The sequence below is a fragment of the Tamandua tetradactyla genome, chromosome 5 (assembly GCF_023851605.1).
Source record: "Tamandua tetradactyla isolate mTamTet1 chromosome 5, mTamTet1.pri, whole genome shotgun sequence".
NCBI lineage: Eukaryota > Metazoa > Chordata > Mammalia > Pilosa > Myrmecophagidae > Tamandua > Tamandua tetradactyla.
In genome coordinates, this window is record NC_135331.1 from 178846728 (window position 1) to 178868291 (window position 21564).

The 21564-nt window shown below is 38.2% G+C and overlaps 1 protein-coding gene across 3 annotated transcripts in view; it reads left to right on the forward strand.

Moving 5' to 3' along the window:
* The window catches only part of SLC35F1 (solute carrier family 35 member F1), a 430621-nt gene that overhangs the window by 125195 nt on the left and 283862 nt on the right, over positions 1 to 21564 (forward strand). Inside the window, exon 1 of one of the 3 annotated variants that reach the window (XM_077162754.1) lies at positions 4130 to 4775. The exons of the other annotated variants lie outside the window; for them this stretch is intronic. The gene's annotated coding sequence lies outside the window, so the exon portion shown is untranslated. Of the gene's footprint in view, positions 1 to 4129; positions 4776 to 21564 lie in introns of those variants that run through there. 3 annotated transcript variants of the gene reach the window in all.

Genomic DNA, 21564 nt, shown 5'->3' on the forward strand with positions numbered 1-21564 from the left:
GATAAATGATTAAAATATAGAAGATTTTAAAAGAGAATAAATATTTGGGAGTTTCTCAACAGCCTTTTTTCAGTGACTCCCTTTCTTAAATATATGTTGTATCTGTTATTCAAGGATACTTTAAAAATGCATTTTTGATAATTTACTACCATTCAAAATACGTGCTGTACAATACCCTCCACCCCCATACAATTCAGTTTAGATCTCTCACTGCCTTGTTCACCCTGATATTTAGCCTCATCTAACAATTTGGTAATTTAAATAGTATTCATTGAAGGACTACTGTATGCTAGGCAGTATTCTAGATACTGAAATTCAGTGTGGGTGGGGAGTGGGAGAGAAATACACAAAAATAGATAAATAAAAATTTCAAAGCACAGTGACCATTATACAGGAATAAAGCAGGGTGTTCTGATAGAGAGGGCGGGGCCCAGGCAACATTAGTGAGGGTGACAGAGGACGCTCATTTGGACTGATCATGTTATAAGTCAACATTAAACACCCTTTGGTAGTTTTGCCGGCAGAGGGAAAAGCAACAGAAACAGATCCCAAGGCAGAAAGGCTTGCTGTATTGGTGAAACAGAACTAGGATCATAGTGGATGGAGTGGAGTTAGAATTTGGGTGGGTGGGTGCATTAGAGAAGAAGTTGGAGATGAGGTAATGTGATCCCTAATCAGCTGTGATGCTATGATGAGAACTTCAGGTTTATGCACAATCATTTGCTCCAATCAAACAGATCTCCTGTTTTTAAAACAATCTTTTTTTTTTTTCACATGGGCAGGCACCGGAAATTGAACCTGGGTCTCCGGCATGGCAGGTGAGAACTCTGCCACTGAGCCACCATGGCTCACCCTTAAAACAGTTTTTTAAATCATTAATACTTAAACCTTTGTTTTCTTTCCCCCTACGTGGACACTTTCTGCCTCATTTCTTCTTTTCCAACTCCTATCCCATTTTAAAAAGTGGAGCTTAAATCCTATCCTCCGTTTCGATTCCTGGACTATGCGCCCCTCCCCTGAAATAAATAAATAAATAAATAAATAAATAAATAAATAAACCCTCTCCTTCTTGAAGTCTTATCTGACTGCTCTAATATGACTTTTTTTTTCTGTATAGTCATCCATTCATTCTTTGAAACTCAGTTATTCATTGAGTGTTCACTATGTACTAAGCACTGCTCTACACATTAGAAATACAATGATAAATAAGACATTACCCCCATCCTTGAGAAGCCAACTATTTGGTAAAGAAGATAGCCATATGAGTGGATGATTATGATTCAGTGTGACAAATTCTATAACCAATGACAAATGAAGCATGTTGGTCAGGGGCACAGAGGAAGAAACAGCTCCCTCTGTCTGAGGAAGTTAGGGAACCCTCAGAGGATGAGTAGAAGAGTGATGGGTGAGTGGGGAAGGTGAGGGAGGCCATTTCACACTCTGGGTCTGAAAATGAAAAGATATCATGACATTAACGGGCATTATGAGTTTGAGTAATGGCGGACGATCTAAGGTGATCAACAGATACTTGGACATTAGGTTGCAGGAGGAAGGCCCTTCCATGCCTTCCCAAGGAATCTGGGCTTTCTGTGTAATGGGGAACAGAAATGTGGATCATTAACTGCTGGCACAATGAAGGATGTTCTTTGATAGGGACAGAGAAAAGATGGGAGGTCTATGAGGAGACTGTTGGAATGGTCTAAATGAATGAGAATAAGAACCTGAATTTAGGCAATGGTGGTATGAGGAGCTGGATTTAAGGGACAATTTTGCCTTAGAAACTTTTGATTTTGGTGACCGATTGAATGTGGAACATATTGGAAGGGCTTGCTTGGAGGGGGGTGAATGGAGCCCACATAACTAAAAAAGAAACAGAGGAGGAAGAACAGGGTTAAAGGAAAAGATAGCTGTTCCATTTTGAACAGAATGTATTGGAAGTTCTTGTAGCATACCCAAGACATCGGTTTTGCTTACTGAGTTTACCACTCAGTTGGTACTTAGACACTGCTGCTGTGTATCCTGTGTAGTTTGTATTCTCTTTCTAAGAATGACGTCTCTCCAGGTAGAATGTTGGCCATGTGAGAACAGAATTGTGAGAACAGAATTCTGTCGTTCACTTCTATGCATGCTCCTTAGCAGTACCCACATGTTCTGCCCTTGAAAGATAATAAATATGTTAAAGAATAAATAAATAGAATATTAACATTGATGATCATGTTTACAAAATGTTTAGCTGTCTTTTGATCCTCCGTGCACTAATAGAACATTAAGTTCATTGGTTAAGTGCCAGGCTGGATTTTTCCTTGCATTTACTTGCCTCGAGAACCACCTTTACCATTGAATTAGGAAGAGTGGGTGGGTTTTATTAGCTTTTTCACAGAGGAGAGTTTTGAATAGGTCTTTATGACTTCCTCCACCTGACCTTTTTTAGAGTCTATGTAACAAAAGCTGCTGGAGTTTTCTGGCAGATAGAAAAGAAGGGGGAGGATCGTGTATATCATCTATCCAGCTATTTACCTGGTGTGCCAGTTTGAATCTGTGGTGGACCCCAGAAAAGCCATGTCCTTTAATCCTCATTCAATCTGTCCGGCTGTGAGCTTTTTGCTTGTTCCTGTGGAGGTATGACCCACCAACTGTGGGTATTAATTTTTGATTAGAGGGAGATGTGACTTTCCCTCTTGGTCTTGATTAGTTTAATGGAATTCTTTAGAAGAGTAGACATTTTGGAGAGATTCCCTTTTTAGAGCAAGGAAGCAAAGCCAGCACAGCCAGAGATCTTTGGATATGGAGAAGGAACATGCCCCCAGGGGAGCTTCGTGAAATAAGAAGCCGAGAGAGAAAGATAGTAGACACCACCAAGTTCGCATGTGCCTTTTCAGTTGAGAGAGAAATCGTGGATGTCATCATCCTTCTTAAACCAAGGCATCTCTCCCTGACTGCCTTAGATTGAACATTTCTATAGCCTTGCTTTAATTTGGACATTTTCACAGCTTTAGAACTGTAAACGTGCATCATAAATTCCCCTTTCAGAAGAAGCCGTTCTGTTTCTTGTATATCACATTCTGGCAGCTAGCAAACCGGAACACCTGGTATCTAAAGCTGCAGTTGATGTGTAGTAAAAATTTAGTAAATGAGCAAATGAAAATAGGTTTCCCCATGTTTTTATGTTTATTGGTTATTTCCATACAAATCTGGGATTGGGGGAGTTAGACACATTTCCTCACTCTCAGAAGTCTTCTTTTATTCTGAAAAGTCCTTTAAATGTATTGTACAGTTATGTACTTTTAGAAAACTTAACTTTCTGACCTTGACAACTGTATCAGGCAGGGAGTGTGAAAAAAATAACCTGAAGTTCTTTGCTCAGATCCACAGGTAAAATTGTTTTTCCCTCTGCCACTGCTTCAGTATTGCTTTTAAATCAGACCTTTTATGAGAATATGATTTTTCTATTGTATATACAAGATATGACCCTTTTATTCCTCTGGGTTTTGACAAGTCTGTGGTGATTACTGATGGAGGAGGGGGAACGGATGGTTAGTAGATCTCTTGATTGAACCAAATATGATGAAATGGCAGTGCTTAGACAGACGCTAGGATGCTGCCCCTACCGGCCAGCCTCTGCAGGATGAAGGGAAAGTGTGTGTGCACCCCTAGAGTGCTTGCCTCCTGGGCCTCTCCCCTTCAGGTTAGCTCTGATACTTGAGGCCTAAATGGCTTATTTCAGCTCTCATCATTTGTAGGCCTTTTGGGCTGCTTACTCGTTCATGGTGAACCACTTCTACCACACTTGACTCAGTTAAGGCCATCTTCTCTGGCACCCCTATGCCCTCTCTGTCATCACTCTTTCCTCCCATGTATTTTCCCCTCTTTTTCATACAGTGAAACAATTCTTTCCTCTCTCTTCATTTTTTTTCTAGTTCTCTGGCTGCTTTACATCTGTTATAACTGCTTGGGATTCTTCTCACTGCTTTTCCCTTTGAATCTGGGGAGATATTATCTGAGGTGTGCTGAGCAAGAGTCACCTCCAGCCAAGAGGCTTGGGTTGGGAGGTGCTGGCAGCAGTGCCCTTTCTATAGCGCTTATCACATCTAGACACACATGGTTCAGCCTGAGGTTAGTGTCAAATGCACAATTCAATAGCCAGAATAATTAACAGTTAATAGCCAAAATAATGAAAAATCCTTGTGCTGGAGAGGATAAAAATACAGTCCACAGACATGCTTATGAAGTTCCCTTTCTCCTCCAACTACTTTCCTCACACCCCAGACTGCTTTCTGCCGTGGTCCGATTAAACTCCTTTTGCACCTTGTCCTCCCCATTATCTCTCTCTTAGCACTTTATCACATAGCAGAATTAACACATCTCTCTACATAAGATATTAGCAATAGAGAGAGGAAATTAGAAGCTGTGGGAGAGAGGAAGTTTGTGAACACTTCATGTTTTGAATAAATATTTCAAAACTAAGACTTGCATATACTAGTAGATATGAAGAACATTTTCCAAGAAAAAAATTGAAAATTGTTATGCCATTTCTTTCAAAGGTAAAATATGAACTTTCAGAAAACATCTGCTTTGACAAATTGACTCCTAAATGATTGACTTTGTGATGTCAGAATCGGTGAAATTCCACATTCTGGAGTTGAGCCTTCCATTAAGGGCTGTACCACTTATAGAGAGTGATTTTGGAATTAGACATGCTTTGCTACTAGAAAGGAAAACCATAAGAAAGCATTCTTAGGCTGCTAACTATGGGCATAAGTCATCACTTGTCTCAGGTAAGGATATCTGAGATCAAGTTAATTAGACATTTGCTATATATACATATATATATAAGAGAATCTCAAGGGCACAGAGTAGAGCCTGGCTTATCGGAAGCCTTCAATGGATGTTTGGTGAACAGAACTGATAGAAATTCTGAAGTTTAGATCTTTACTTTTGGACATTCAGTTCCCACATCTATATGTCTTAATCTCTAAACTTGCATCTCACCCTACTCTTCTCTGTCACATGCACACAAGCCCACACATCTGACTCATACATCTTTGGGATTTACTGTATTTTGTCTGCCTGTGATGGTTATGATTGTTTCTGGAAGGAGGGGGAAAGAGACAGTGCATGAGTGTGTGGGTCCTATCCCAGCAGCATAGATAAGTAGCCTCTTAAATGTGCTCTTAGATGATGTAGATGAGTTTAGTTTACTGAGGCTTTTATTGGGGAATGGGGGAAGGATGCTATTGTATTCTTATACGGCTTGTTTAATTTTTCTCCTGTCTTTGACACTTCCATCTTCTATTCATTTTTCCAGATGTTGGTTATCTCCTGGGTTGACTCTGGGATCAGTTAACTAAAGTGGAAAGTGGGTGGACAGGCAGAATATTTTCGTGTGTGTGGAGTTATGACTCAGCCAGATGGATATAAACATGCTCTATTATAAAATATTCCAATTACTTAAAGCCAAATACTTAATATTCACAGGCATTTAAAAAATTTGTGAATACTTTCTTAAAATAATGCCAGGATCTACACACATGCCCTTTTGCAAAGTGAATTGGCTTTGCAAGCAAAGTCTGACATCTCTAAAACTAGACTCAACTAGTGCCTTTACATATACTTTTCCTGACAAAGTAGAATTTGATTTAAGTCTTATATCTGACTCTGTTTAAAATTCAATAACAATAATTGCTTATCTCCAAGAAGGCCTTTCTATAGTTTCATGAAGTCAATACCAACTCTGTTATCAAGGCTCCTTTACATACCTGTCTATTCTAATGAGTTACTGGCAGTCTTTCCTGGAAATAAGAAATGAATTAGATAATGCTGCAAATGTGAACTTCATGTTGTCAGTACTTATTACAAAGTGCTTTTCCAAAGAATATCATGGTGCTTAGGGCATAGTCTTTGGAGTTGAACAACCTGTGTTTGAACTCATGTATAATACTTCTCAGCTGTGTGAGCTTGGGTATGTGGCTGAGCCCCTCTAGCTTCAGTTTCCTTATCTAAAAAATTGGGATAATAGTAACCAATCACAGAATTATGAGAATTAAATGAGAAAACACCTGTAAAACTCCTAGCATGGTACCTGGAATATTGTAAATAACCCATATATGGTAGCTATTATAAATGATTTCATTGATCTTAACAATAGTTCAGTGAGATGGTAAAGCAGGGTCTGATATCATCCCTATCTGTCATATGACTCCCAGAGTGTAAGGTACTTCTCAAAAATTACACAGAATTTAGGTGTTGAAACTAGGGCTCCAACCTAAGTTTTCTGACTCAAATTTCTTTTTAAAGATGTATCAAGATTGTTTTATCTACATTTTTCAATTAAAAATAGATATTTTAAGGAAGGAAAAAAATCAGATTTGTTCTTCTAATCTCATTGCAAAGACTATCTATTTCCTTTCCTTTCCTCTTTGCAAGTTCTCAGAATTTTATCCTCATCTCTCAATGCCCTGTCTAGCCAGCTCTGACCCTTCTCTTCTGTAGCTATTCAGCAGCATCAGGGGAGCAGGGCTGGATGGGGAGATGCTTGAGTGTGCTGAATAGAAAAGCCTTCCTGTTTGTGTCTTGACCTCATAGTCTGTTTCTCCCTTGGAATCTGTACTTCCTGTACTTGAAGTGCAAAAGGAGAGGGGGACAATGGAAAGCGGGAAGACAAGAAAATAGGTGGAAGCATCAGACTTAGGATATCCTGCTACAAGTGGCAAAGATAGCAGGGAAAATCAAGCATCTTCTACCAGCTCTTTATAAAAGTGGTAGAGGCAAGTCAACTTAGTGGAAAAATCCCTAGACTAGGAGTCATAAGATTTATGTTCTGGCTCAGGTTGAGCTTCTATTTAAGTAGTCAAGTCACTGCTCCTGTTTACACTCAGTGATTTCCTTCTTAAAATTAAGAGGGGCTGATCCCACTTGTGGCCCATAAGCTCAGAAGTCCACAGAGCAGGCAGGTCAATTGAATGAACACATTGGGTTTGGGAAGGTGCCTGTGTATGGTATGAGTGGAGAGTTCTGCTGGAATTGGAGAACTGCAGATACTCAGCTCTAGGCAGTTTCTGATCTGGGGGAAGGAGTAGTGAATCTTCTCTAAGCCCCATCCTGAGATAAGAATTTAGGTAGCGGCAATTTATTTGGGAGTTGGTCCTGGAAAGCATGATGAGGGTGACCAGATGTGAGATTGGGAAGGGATGAAAGCTGATAAAAGATGCATTAATGAATGTAGGCAACTGGGGCTTAATGACCTTCAGTCATCTTAAGTCTGAGAGACAGCCTAGAGTATGCCCCAGAAATGTCCTTTGTGGGCCTAAGAAGCTGGCCATGATAACTATGGGAAAAGAGGCCCATTTGAGGTAGAAACCTTTTGGGTTATAAGCAAACTGCCCTTCCACACTACAGGAGTCTACAGTAGGAATGTGTTTGTAGACCAACAGAATCTGCTACCTGGTTGTCTTGGTTTGCATTGTCTGCTATAACCAACATGTAGTAGTTAGATTCAGTTGTCAACTTGGCCAAGTGAAGGTACCTAGTTCTGTTGCTGTGGACATGACCCAATGGTAAGTGAACCTCATCTGTTGCTGATTACATCTGCAGTCGGCTAAGAGGTGTGCCTGCTGCAATGAATGATGTTTGATGTAATTGGCTGGTGCTTAAATGAGAGAGCTCAACATAGCACAACCTAAGCAGCCTAACATACCTCATCTCAGCACTCTTAGCTCAGCCCAGGCCTTTGGAGATGCAGAAAGGAAAGTTGTTGGAACCCAGAGGCCTGGAGAAGGCCAGCAGAGATCACCCTGTGCCTTCCTGTGTAAGAAAGAATCTCAGTTGAAAGTTATCTGCCTTTCCTCTGAAGAACTAATGAAATAAATCCCCTTCTATCAAAAGCCAATCTGTCTCTGGTGTGTTGCATTCTAGTGGCTAGCAAACTAGAACACAACACAACAGACTGATTGGCATAAACAACAAGAATTTATTGTCTTACAGTTTTGTAACCAATAAATCAGGATTTAAGGGATGATTTTGATTACTGAGTCATTATATAAATATTCCTTTTTGCTTTCTGGCATATTGGAGTAGACATGGAAATACCTGAAATCTCTGAATCCAGCTGCCCTGATCTCTGATCATGGTAGCATAGCCCTTATCTTCTGCCCCTGTGATTATAAAAACATTGTGACTAATCATCTGTACCTAGCTATTCTGTTGTTCAGATTTAGAGTCTTGTAATAACTAAAGGCAGCCCCCAATGTTTGTTAATGAAAGGTCTTGGGTCTGCCTGGAACTAACCCACCCCAAGTCAAAATTGTCTTGATGACCTAGACTGAATTTAAACTATGTGGGCCCACCTTACATGCGCAGTAGCTCAGACCTTAACTTACAGGTCACCTATACCTCATTCCACCATTTTCTTCCATACGTTCTCTGACTAAGCATGTAATCAGTCTGCACATGCTCAATAATCAGATCACCTCTAATTGAATCATCTGGGGCCACTGTACTCATTATCCTAAGCCCTGGCCACCTTTTCTCTAATAAGACTATCCAAGTTCAGGTAGACAGATTTTGGGCCGCTAGGCCATCTGCTCTCCTACTACACACCTAGTAATAAACTCTTTCTCTCTTTGAAACCTGGTGTCTCAGGAATTGGTTATTGAGCACATCAGAAGAATCCACAGCCTTTGTCCAGTAGCAGTGTTGGGGATTAGAAGTCTAAAATCAAAGTATCAGCCAGCCATGCTTTCTTTGAAGCATCTTCCGTGGTGTTCTGGTGGTAGCTTGCCAGCAGTCTGAAACTTAACTCCACCTCTGTGATGTGACAATCTGTTTCCTTCAGTCTCCTGCTTCTATTTGTGTCCAGTTCCTCTGCTTCGAAGGTCTCAGTCAGGTTGGATTAAGGCCCACTGTGATTCAGTTGGCCTCATCTTATGTAAATAGAATTCAAAGATTCTGTTTACAAATGAGTTTACATCTACAGCCCCAAGGATTAGGACCTGGATGCATGTTTGTGGGGGACATAATCCAGTTCAAAACATTGATCTTTTGCTTTTTCAAGAAGCCAGAAAATTCCCTTCAATTGGAACTCTTCGATTTCTAAATGTTGGCAACTAATCAATTTTTTTTATAAATCCCAAAATGCCAACTGATATTTGTTACACTGATTATCTGGACCAGATATGAAGCTAAGTGTTTTACCTGCATTAAATTATTTAGTTCTTAAAGGGAAAAAAAGAGATGAGTGCCATTATTATCCATATTTTATACTTGAAGAAACTGAGGCACACAAAGGTTGTGACTTGTCCAAGGCCAAATAGCTGTTAATCAGTGGAACCAGTACCTAAATTTTCCTTTTATTGTTCTTATCTTTATAAATGTTAGATACAAATAATTTGTATCATCCATTCCCAGTTCAAAAGGGAATTATGTTTGTCAACATAATTCGAGTGTGTTCGTGTCATGCAGATTTGGTTTTCTCAGTATAGACCTTGAACCCTTGAGGGATGGCTGCAATTACTGTTTCTAGAGTATTAGGTTTTATTTGAAGCATTTGAACAATTTTTCTTAGGTATGGACTTTTTGTTGTCAACTTATACTTTCTTTGATAAAGAATAATGTTGGCTTAGTAAACTTCATGAAACATTTCTTCAGAGATGTAGCTGCCTTGAAATCGTTTCTTTTTTTCTGGGACTTTGTTAGTAAAGACACATGGTGACTTTCACTATAGCATCAGTGTTTGTATTGGTGGGAGTTTATTCACCTCCGCACCCTTATCTTCAGGAAATTCTGATAATCAGAATTTACAATAGGCACTGGAAATTCTAATAATCAGAATTTACACTGAGCATTGGAAGTTCTGTAGCCAAGGAATTTACTACTTTTGGGGGGGCATAAAAAATACATAAAACAAAACCCCCAAACTGACAACTGTTTTACAGTGTAAGAGTAGTGATAAAATTCCAGAGACAATGAGAACCTAGAAGAGGTGTGGCTAACTTTGACTGGGGGAGAGACACACAGGACTAGGAAAGAATTCCTGAAGTGATAGCTAAGAAAGAACAGAAATTTCCCAGGCTAAAGAAGAAAAGGGGAGGAAGAGTGTTTCAGGCAGAGGGAATAGTATTCAGAAAGGTCTGGAGGAGAGAGAGCACAAGGCTTGAGGAACTGAAGGACATTCACTGTGGACCCCTAGGAGGACAAAGGAATGGGGAAAGCCTAGCTGAAGGGTAAGGTGGGACCAGATCAGAACCGAGCTTTGTAGACTTTATTTAAGGAGCTTGACCTTCATCCTAAGAGAATTGATAGCCATTAATGTAAGGACACTGTAGGCAGAGGATGATGTTTATCATTCCTTAGCTGTTAACCTTGATTGGAGTGAAGAAGTGGGGGCATGGAGGGAAAGCAATGAATCAAGGCTCCTGGCCGTTGTAGGGTAAAGAAAACATCTTGAGCAAATGACACCTGGGTGTCCCTAGGATGTAATTAACTTTAAAGATGATTACATTGACATCCCTTCTGTTTTCAAATGATGTTGTAGAAAAAAATTGTACACGCTTCTTTAAAGGATTGTTTATGTTGAGAATTTGTGCTCTCTATATTAACAATTTACCTCCAAAATCAGATTCCTAGTTATCTGAATTGTCAGCTTCTTACCATTTAAAAATTGTACCTATTTAATTATCATTCCAAATTAATTTCTCTTAGAAACATGTTATTTAATTTTCTTAAAAGTAAACTTGAAGTACATTTCCTTTTGTTCCTTTATTTAATATGTACCAAGTGTCTATTGTGGAGCCAGCACTGTTGACAGCTTTGCACTTGACTATCGCTCAGTACCTCACTGAATAATTGAGTAATTTTCTAATTATACATTGTAATGAGTGTGATGCTTATGTTTTTTTTTTAAGATAAATAAAAGAAATTTCCAAATGTTGTAGTTAAAAAGAAAATTAATAAGTGTTAATTTGTCATTCGCCCACCATACAGCTACCTCTGAACAATTCTCTGGAGAGAATACAAAAAAATGTAAAAAGAAAAAACTTATTCTCTTGGAATTCACAATAGAGGTGATGAGCCAGATCATACATTAAAAAAAAAAATGAAGATAATACAAGTATTACTAAGAGCTAAGAGTTGTGATGGAACTACAAAGTGCGATAGGGATGCAAAGAAGGGGTTCTCAGTATGAACTAGAATAATCAAGTAAGGCTTCTTGTGGGAGAGATGGCTGGAGACTGGCTTGCAAGCTGACTTTGGTTCTTAATGGCTTATCTCGTTGGGTAAGTTTTTATGTGTGAAAGTAATCTTGAAGCTAAACATGGCGCTAAGGAGGGACTAGGGTAGTAATGTTGAAGCAATGTGTGGCCTCTTCTGTATCCTTCCTTTACAAGCCCTCATGTCCCTGCTCTCTGCATAAGTAACTTTTCACAACCTGGTTTCAAGCTACCTTACTAATTTTATCAAAATGCCATCACTCCTAGGCTAGTCTCTAGCTGGTCTGCCATACATCATGACTCTAGTAGGTAAACCTGCTTTTCCTTTTGCACTCCTCCTTATGCCACTGCCTAGCAGAGAATGCCCTTCCTACTGTAGATATGATCCTCACCATTTGCTACCATTTTCCCAAACACATTTGGTAGCAAGCACTATTTATTACTAAACCATTACAGAAAAAGCAACTTTGTCTCCTGTCTGTAGGTCAGTTCTGGAGTTAGCTTTGGCTTTCTCCTCTCTTCACTCTCCTTGTGAAGATTACAAGGGCTAGGGGCTCCCATGAGATTAATCCAGCCTGAGATTTCTTCACACGCAGCCTCAAACCACCAAAACAATAAAAAACATATAATGCTGTAAATACTAATAGGAGATTGAGGAAACTAAGCCAAATCCCTGAGTCTGAACTTTCACTGCCCTTAAAACTCTGACCCACTTCTTTATGTATAAATAAATGCAACACACAGTTACTATGGCATAGTATGATCTGAGACCAAGTCAGTTATAGATAGGAAAAAGTGAATTTAAAAGAAGCCCTAACAATACAAAATGTAAGTGGAAACCAGAATTTTAAAATTAGTTATTAGCTAACATTCTCAGACATTATCACCTTCTCAGATCACTTTTATCTAGTTAGTGAGAAAAGCAAACATGAAGTAAGATTTAGGAAAAAAGTTTTTCATCAGCAATTAAGTATATCAATTTCTATATATTATTTTTTATAATTTCAGAGAAAAGCTATTTAGTTGTAAAAAAATAACTTTCACCTAATTCTGTGTTAATATCAGTGAGCATCTTTTCTGGAAAATTTAGAGGTTCCTTCTCTAATGTGTATTTGCAATAGAGTTCGCAAGAGATAAACATTTAAGTGAGTGGAAAGTATGCTGTCTAGCATATTCAAAGAATATTTGTCCTTCTTTTAAAACATCCTGTCTAAATCAGTGGTGTGCAAAAATGGTTACCATTAACTTTGCTACAGCATAACAGATTGACAGTGTAAAAGATTTACATCAATATCATGAGACTTACTTTTTTCAAAGCAAATTTATGTGGTAAGGAAACTTACCCAAAGTAGAAAGAACAGAGAAATTTCATCAAAAGACACCTTATTCCAGATTTTTAGGGATTAACAATCCAGTTTATGAAATTTCTCTGTTCTTGTGTATTCTTAAATGAGAATGCATTATTTTACTAAATATAATTTTGGATAAGTGAGAAATCCACATTATTGCCTAAAAATAAGGATATGTGATGATTCTGTAAGGAGCTAGACCACTGCTCAATGTCACAGGAATAGATAAAACAGCACCAGCCTTGAGGAAGGCAACTGAAATGTCGGGGGAAGAAAACAATTTTCTTATCCCAACAAACCCTTGTTTTAAATTGAAAAATAGTATTATGACAATATTAATACCTAAAGTCATTAAATAAACCCTCCCTAAACCCAGTATCCTAACACATTTGATTACATTTAAAGTATTTTCTCCTTTTGGTCTTTGTCCCTATCCATATGTATATTTTACCAATTATAATCATAGTGAGCACATAATTGAATATTTATTTTTCACTTAATTCTGCCTCGTTAACATTTTTGATGTTGTTTTTATAGTCTTCATATTTGTATCCTATTGAACTGAAGTGCCTCCATTTACTTAAACATTTCCCTAATGTTAGTGTTTTATGTTTATATCATAGGCATTTATGCAGTAAACATTCCTATGCATATATTATTATGCTTGAAAGATTTCTTAAGATAAAGTGTATAATTACTAGGCCAAAGATCAGGAACACTCTTGTGATTATAGATATATATTACATTTTATGTTCCAAAATAGTGAAATCTAGCATTACATAATTATCAGCAATAAATTTATGTTACGATGCATTGATAGCACTGAGAATTTTCTTTTTCCTAATTTAATCTAAACCAAATGGTGCTTTGATGTTGTTTTAATGTCTATTTCTTTAATAGTAAGGCTGAAGATCACTCCATCTGTTTGTTGAGTTTTGTGCTTCCTTTGTGATAATTGTTAATTTCCTTCACCATTTATCTTTTGGAGCCTCGATTTATTTCTCATGGCCATCATAACTTTTTGCAGTTGGTTAGCAATGAGCAAGGCTATTTGGGCAAAGGAATACTATCAAGACAATGAGGCATTCAGAGAGAAGGAGTCCTGGGAACGGGATTTATTTGGCTAGGGTGAGATGGCATGGTAATAGAATTCTCTCCTATAAATGTCTGTCCGTTTTGTGAATGGAAATAAATAGGATACTGTTTTAGTTGTAAAACATACTGCAATTTCAGAATCCTCAAATAATGTTTTTTGACTGAGTAATTGAGATGTTTTGACTTTGGGATAACTTATAAAGGTTATTTTACATCTAGAAATATCATTCCCTGCTTTTGGCACAATTACGGCCTGGAATTAGAGGAGCTCATTTTTCAGGGTCTTGCATTCTCAATATGCCGGTTTGGTGCCAAAGGTCATGTGGATTTGTGGGAGTTGTTTTCCCAGGTACTTCTGATACTCCACATTACTTGTCACTTTATTCTCTCTGACAGTAATTCCCCCTCTTCCTCTAGAACTGATGGAAGCAGATTTGGCATGCTGGGGAACTCTGTTTCCCTTAATATATGAGAATTATGAATGTATGCTGGGTTGTTTATGTAAATACATCTCCCAGCTTTTCAATCAATCAAAGAATGTATTTGGCTATTGTTAGTGTACGGGTATTAACTTTTAGTTTATAATATAAGTAGATGTAACTTTATCAGTGTTTACAGATTTAAACTCTATTTTAAGTTTTGAATGGGTAAACTAATTCTTGAGAATATTACTTTTAAACAGTAAATCATGAACATTTTAGTATAGTTCTGGTTTGTTTAACAGTGATTTCATATTTACAATATGAGTATTGTTTTGTATTTTTTGTAGTCAATTTTTGATTTAAGAAACCTGGCTTTGGTAGTAAATATTTGGAAAGTAAAGCTCTTTGGTTTTGGATATTTCTGAAGCCATTGTTGGCCTCTAATGTGTACTCAAAGAAAGAGAAAGTTTTCATTTTAGGAAGGGACATACTTTTCAAGTAGAGAATTATTTTATTTTCCCCCCAAATTTAATCTTCACAACATAAATCATAATAATGCTTGGTTACCTTATGAAAATGGTGGGAGAAATCTTCAATCCAAAAAATTATTCCTGGAAACATTGTCTTTCTCTAGTCTGATTAGTAAAGCATCTGTCTGATCACCAGATACCTCAGCTCAAGCTGCAGATTGTTAGATTATGGTTGAAATGAGATACACAGGCAAGATTAGAGGCAAACCATGCAGAAGGAGAAAGTCAAAAAATGTGATTATAGTGGAAAACCTCTGGAGGAGGCAGTGCTTTGATTACTAACTGGCACTCAAGACCGAAGCAGGCAGGCTGAAGTGTGGTCACAAGTGAGGGTCACGTTTGCTCTGTGTCCATGACAGGCTCAGCCTTGGTTCATAGTCAGAAGTCAGGGTAAGAAAGGCCTACTTCTGTTGCTCCCAGAGAAAGAGGAGTTGGTGTGGCTTTTTTCTCTTGGATGGCTCAGCTCTTCCCTAATAAGCCCTGGCCCTGAAACTGTGCCTGATGAACGCTCTCAAGAGGGGCCCTAATCCCCTGAGTTTGTAGCTGGTTCCTCACTTGCTTAAGGCCTTTGCATTTCTGTCTAAATTCTCTTTCCGAATGAGGAGGAGCTTAGGGGCAACATGGGTTATGAGCAAGGAAGGAACACATCTCCCTTGTTTCATATAGGCCACGAAGTAAGGAGAAAGAAGAGATCAGGAAACTAGAGGGGCAAAGCCCCTGAGAGTCAACCAGACAAACTGAAGTGGTCTCAAGGATGGAGGGAGCAGGTGGCAGCAGGGGAGAGTCAACAGATCCCAAAACAGGCAGGAGCACCTGGAGTGGCCAGGGGCAGGTGAGGCCTGGAGAGAGACTCTGAAATGTTTGACTCAAGGACACTATTAAGAAAGTTCTCAGACTTTATTGCTGGTTAAGCAGCAAGGTAGTATGGGTTTTCAGTCAAGTCAGAGAATGTTAGAGTGTTCTGATATATCTTCTGAGAATATTGGGAATGCTTCATTTGAGAGATTTGATTCTTTCCAGGACTGACAAAGACTGATTCCATACTGATTCCTTAGTAATTGGGTTGAAGATCGTAACTGAGGTCCAGAGAAAGAGTCTCCTTTCTCCTAAACCCACTCCCAAATCTCAGAATCTGCCATTGCTGGGTAATCTCATGAGAGCCCTTAGTGTTCCCACCAGGAGAGTTAGGAGAGAAGAAGCCAAAGCTGCCTCCGGAATTGCCAGTAAAGATAGGCCCAGAGTGAATTTTAATCTAGCTGCAAAGAAGGAGGAAGTGGAAGAGAGCTATACTGGTATGAGCGAGCTCTTATTCTAGTTGCTAATGAGCCTGGCCGAGCTGTGTCTTGGAATCCGAGCAAGAAGACTAGAAACTTCTCACCTCTGGAAGGATAGTAAGAAAGGCTTTGAGGAAAGGGACAGTGAATGGTGTTCTCTCTGCCTATAGTTAGTATTTTGGAATAATCATAGTTAGTTACCTATGTCTTACCTATCCCCCATTCAACAATTATGGATTTATCCTGGTTTGGGGTATTGAATCTATCAATAAAGCAGTTACGTTAAAACTGGAAATAACCAATGGCCAATTTGGACTATCTATGAAACTTTTCAGGTGCTATAAAAAATGGAGATCATTTTTTTCTAAATCTTTTTTTTCTCTAGCATATAAAATTATCCTTAGGTTTGCTTTATTATTCATATGGCTTTTGCTTAAAATACAATTTAAATATCTGATTTTAATTTTAAATATTCTTAAAAAAATCAATTTTAGTTCATTTTTTAACCCCTTCATTGTAACAGACTTCTCCTACTCTCATTAAAACTTAGTACCATTTCTTCCAGGAAACAAATCCTGACTCAGTATGAGCAGATTCATATACATCTCAAAAGCTATGCTAGTCATATGCTATCTATTTGATACTTTGGATTAAGGAACCATAAAAGAAGATATTTTGATATTTTCCTTCAATTGGTTACAAGTTCCCAGGGGAAGGTAGTCTTCTACATTCTGGATGGTTCTTTGAAACTATGAATATTCAGCCACACTAAATCAGTCCATAAAGGCTTGATAGAAGCAAAACAGTTTTGCAACTCAATCTGGTTGCATCTCAGACAGACAAAATAGCCACTGTCAACTCAACATAATAAATGGTAAAGTTAATACCTTATATTCTAGTTCAGTGAACCTAAGAATAGTGTGTGTATTCAAGTGTGGAAGAGAAAAGTGGTTTGTATTTATACAAAGCTTTTTTATGGGGATTTCCTTGAGCTTAATAATCACTCTCTTGGTAATTAATGCCCTGGAGTAATATGGAATTGATCTTCAGATTGTATCTGTCTTGCAATTGGGAAAAGTGAAAAAAGGAAAACGTTAAGAATGATTTGTTGGGTAATGCGCTTTTTTGCTTATTAGACCATCTTGTTTGGCAGTGCTGGAAAGCAGGAAAATTTTTATTTTTACCTTGTTAGTAGCAACTACTTAAGAAGAATAAGCCAGCAAGGATAGTGAGAAATTAAAGGTGAAAAGTGTGCTGGTCCTAATTTAGTTCTCCACTTATAGATTTGGTGATAATGAGATCATTGCATTGGGGAGTGATTGCTTCCGCCCTGTGTAAATTTAAACTCCAGAATCTATGAGAAGACTGCCTTAAAGGTTGCCGTATCACATGAGCCATTTAACAGGGGCAAGTGAAATTAAGCACTGAATTAGTTTGAATAGTGTTTACCGTACAGTTGTACTGAAGTCATGCTAAAGATGTTTGCAACTTGCCATTCAAATTCTTTAATATGGGCTTTCATAGGGAAATTAGATGAAAGTGCTGCGTGGGCCTGAGCGGGGACAGATGAATGCTCCCACCGATCTCAGAGGACCCATCTGATGGTCTCAGTGACCTCGATGGCCCTGAGCCAGGAGGCAGGGATGCCTTGGAATTCTGAGGATCAAGTTGGGCCCTATGGGATTTTGGCACAAAAATTGTACAGCAGAAACCTGCAGATTTAGTATAAATTAACCATCTAAGAAAGTGTATAAATGAAAAAAACTGCTAAAAACCCAGCCTTCTCTTTCTAATTTGATATGAGATTAATCTGCCAACAGGTTTTACTTTAATCTTTTTTCTCTACATATTTATGCCCCCCCTCCCATTTTCTTTAATAAGCTTTTCAAATACAGTGAGAGATTGCTGTGCTGGAGGTAAACTACTGCAAAGATCTTGGTTTATGAAAAGATTCTGGGAAAACTCAAGAAAGAGATATGGTTGTTGTACCCAGGATTTTGGTTGGTAGAACAAGTAAATGCTTGTTTATAGGAGAAACTTTGAGAAATGGAAACAACTGGTTGAAAAATCAGGAAAAGACATTTGAGGTATGGATGTCTGTAGTTTAGAGATACCGACTTTGTAGAAGGCAGGCAGCCTCCTCTGTCAGTTGTCTGAGGGCATCAAAAGGCAGGTGGGCTGCGAAGGAAGGGGGAAGGAAGAGATTATTCTTTGGCAGGAAATATGCCACCAAGGGGATGGAAAGACATCAGTGTGCCTTTCTGCTTGGTGTCGTACCTTGGCAGGGATGGAAAGGAAGAGATGATTCTCTAGAATGGAGGAAGAAAATATTACAGCTTTGATTATTTAATATAATTTATCTTTTTCATGTACTTTAATATATATAATATAGCAACACAAATATACACATGAATGATTTATAAACAGGTACACAGATGAGGTGTGTATGTGGGGGTGGAGGGGGTGCACATTTAAAAATGTGTTTACTAATAGGGTCTAGAAACTAGTTTGGAAATCTAGGACCAGGCGACTCTCTCCCTTCTTCCAATAACTCAGCCTGTCCTCTAAAGACACTCCATAAACTAGGAAAGCCAGTAACTGGTTTGTTTTCGCTATATAGAACCGATACATTGTGTAAATTATTGTTTCAACTTGTGAACTAATCTAATTCCTGGCTTTGAGTTATTTCCAGACAATTATTTTTCATAGACACTGTGGCAGGTTGAACTATGTATCTCAGAAAAAAAAAATGTTCCTTAATCTTAATCCTTTCTTGTGGGTGTGAACCCATTACAAATAGGACCTTTTTGAAGATGTTATTTTTGGTTAAGGTGTGCCCAGCTGAATAAGATTGGGCCTTAATCCTATTACTGGATGCCTTATGAAGAGAAAGTCATGTGAAAGACAAGAAGCTGGATTTTTCTTTTTCTTTTCTTTTCTTTTTTTGGCATGGGTAGGCTCCAGGAATTGAACCCAGTTCTCTGGCATGGCAGGTGAGAATTCTGCCACTGAGCCACCATTACAATGCCCCAAAAGCTGGATTTTGCTAGAACCTAGAACTTGGAAGAGAAAGGAGAGGGTGTCACCATGTTTACTGCCATGTGACAGAAAAGTCAAGAACCCAAAGATTAACAGCAGCCAGCCCCAGAAAACAGTCTAGCTGACAGCTCCATCTTGAACTTCTTCTAGCCTTAAAACCGTGAGCCAGTAGATTTCCATTTTAAAGCCAACCCATTGTGTGATATTTGTCTTAACAGCCAGGAAACTAAGATAGTCCCCATTTCCTCATTGTTTTTTTTGCTTTTAAAAGGAGAATTTATTAAGTTGCAAGTTTACAGTTCTGAAACCATGAAAATGTCCAAATTAAGGCACCCACAAGAGGATACCGCCACTCAAGAAAGGCTGATGCTGTCCAGAACATCTTTGTCAGATGAAAAAGCACCAGGCTGGTGTCTGCTGTTCACTTGCTCCTGGGTTCCATTGCTTTAGCCTCTCTTTCCTGTGGGGGGTTCCTCACTTGGCTTCTAGGGCTGGCTTTCATCTCTTGACTTCCCGTGGCTCTCTCCAGGTTCTTGCTTGCTTAGCATCTCATGAGAAGACGCATGGTGATGTCTGCTAGGTATCTGCTGTCTATGTTAGTATCCAATCATCTTCAAACACCTGTATCTCTGTCAGCTCTAAAGCAACTGTTCTCCAAGCATCTGCATCTGAGCTTTCTTCAAAATGTTTTTCCCTTTAAAGGACTCTAGTAAACTAATCCATACCCACCTTAAGTAGGTGGAGTCACATCTCTCTCTAATCAAAAGGCCACATCCACAATTGGGTATGTCACATCTCCATGGAAGTAATCTAACCAAATGGTCACATCCACAACTGGTAGTGTCAAATCTCTGTGGAGATAATTGAGTCAAAAGGGTTTCCACCCTACAATATTGAATAAGGATTAAAGAACATGACTTTTCTGGGGTACCCAAAAGTTTCAAACTGACACAGAAGACATATTAAAATTGCTGAATGCAAAAAATTTCCAAACAATAATTTTATATCTGGCAAAGCTGTCTTTCAAAAATGAGGGAAAAATTAAAACATTCTCATTTGAACAAAAGCTGAGGGGGACTTCATCACCACTAGACTGTCCTACAAGAAGTGTTAATGGGAGCTCTTCAGGTCGAAAAGAAATGACACTAGACAACTGACTGGAGCCATATGAAGAAATAAAATCTCTGTAGAGATAATGACATGGGCAAATTTAAATACTGGTACTATGATATTTTGGAATTGTAACTCCACTTTTCCAACTTTTACTGCCTAAATAACCTAAAAGGCAAATGCATAAAGTATAATCATAAATTAATTGTTTGAGGACAAAAAGTTATAACTATGTTGTTTGTAAGAGCAGCTACCTAAAAGTGGGAAGATGGAACAGGGTCTTGTATGCCATTGAAGATGTTAAACGGGTATCAAAGCAAACAAGGTAGCTATAGATTTAGGATATTAAATTTAAGCCCCATGGTAATCACACATACACAAAAAAACATATCAAAGATTATGCAAAGTTTAGAGACAGAAAGTAGAGTACAGTTTACTAAGGGTGGGAGGCAGGGGCAATGGGAGTTAGTGCAAAATGAGTGTACGGTTTCTGTTTGGGGTGAAGAGAAAGCTCTAGTAATGGTTGGTGGTAAAGGTACTGCAGCTTGTGAATGTGATTAATTCCACTGAATAGGATGCCTTGGAAGGTTTGGTATGGGAAGATTATGTTATATATATATATATAGCTCCACAATTAAAAAATACAGCAATACAGAAACTAAAGCAATAATGAAAATTAACTGCAATGCACAATACTGAACCTCATTGTTTTGTAAAATTCTGTTGCTTTGCATGTATTCCTGCAGGACACCTTGAGTTTTTTATGGAACAAATGGGGACTATATATATAAAGTTGAAAGTGCTTAGAGAATGTATTATTCTTCAGCTATTAGGACTTTCCAAGGCGACTTTACAGTGGATAAGTGGGTGTTTCTATTGTGGGATTTCTAAGTAGTATGAAATAGTCAGCTTATTAAGTGTGCTATTTATCTTGGTAGTCATGTTTTTCATTCTAATACATCTTTACTGTTTTTCTGTTGGCCTCTGATAGTACAATGGATTGGAATTGTGAGAACAGTTCTTAAAATAGAATGCAATTCTTTTTCTATAATAAGATCAGCTTTAATTTCAGTATAATGAAAATCTCAACTTCAGAATATAGGATCTGGAGAAATTTGCTGTCAATACTAAGATGCTATTCATAATCATTTCAAGACATAGCAAAATAATTTCTCCCTGCAGTTATTTGTGGGGCTTTAAAAATATTCTTCTGATAATACAAGGTGTCAGCAAGCTAACCTCAGTGAGATGATTTTATTGCAATTCATCATTAGAAGAATAATTTAATTTGTTATTCAGGATGTGGAAAGGCATATATTATAATATTTAATCACTAAGCCCAGTAAAATTGCATTCCACACATTTTAGTTACTCTCATCTTCACTGAGACAGAACAGAGACCGAATCTCAGCTGATACTTCCGTCGACCTTGGATCTCCTTATAAAAAAAGTAAATATCAGATCATATTATGTGGCACATTGAGTACACTTAAGAGTATGGCTGCTGTTTTATGTCATCTGCAACTTCCTGCCCTCATCCA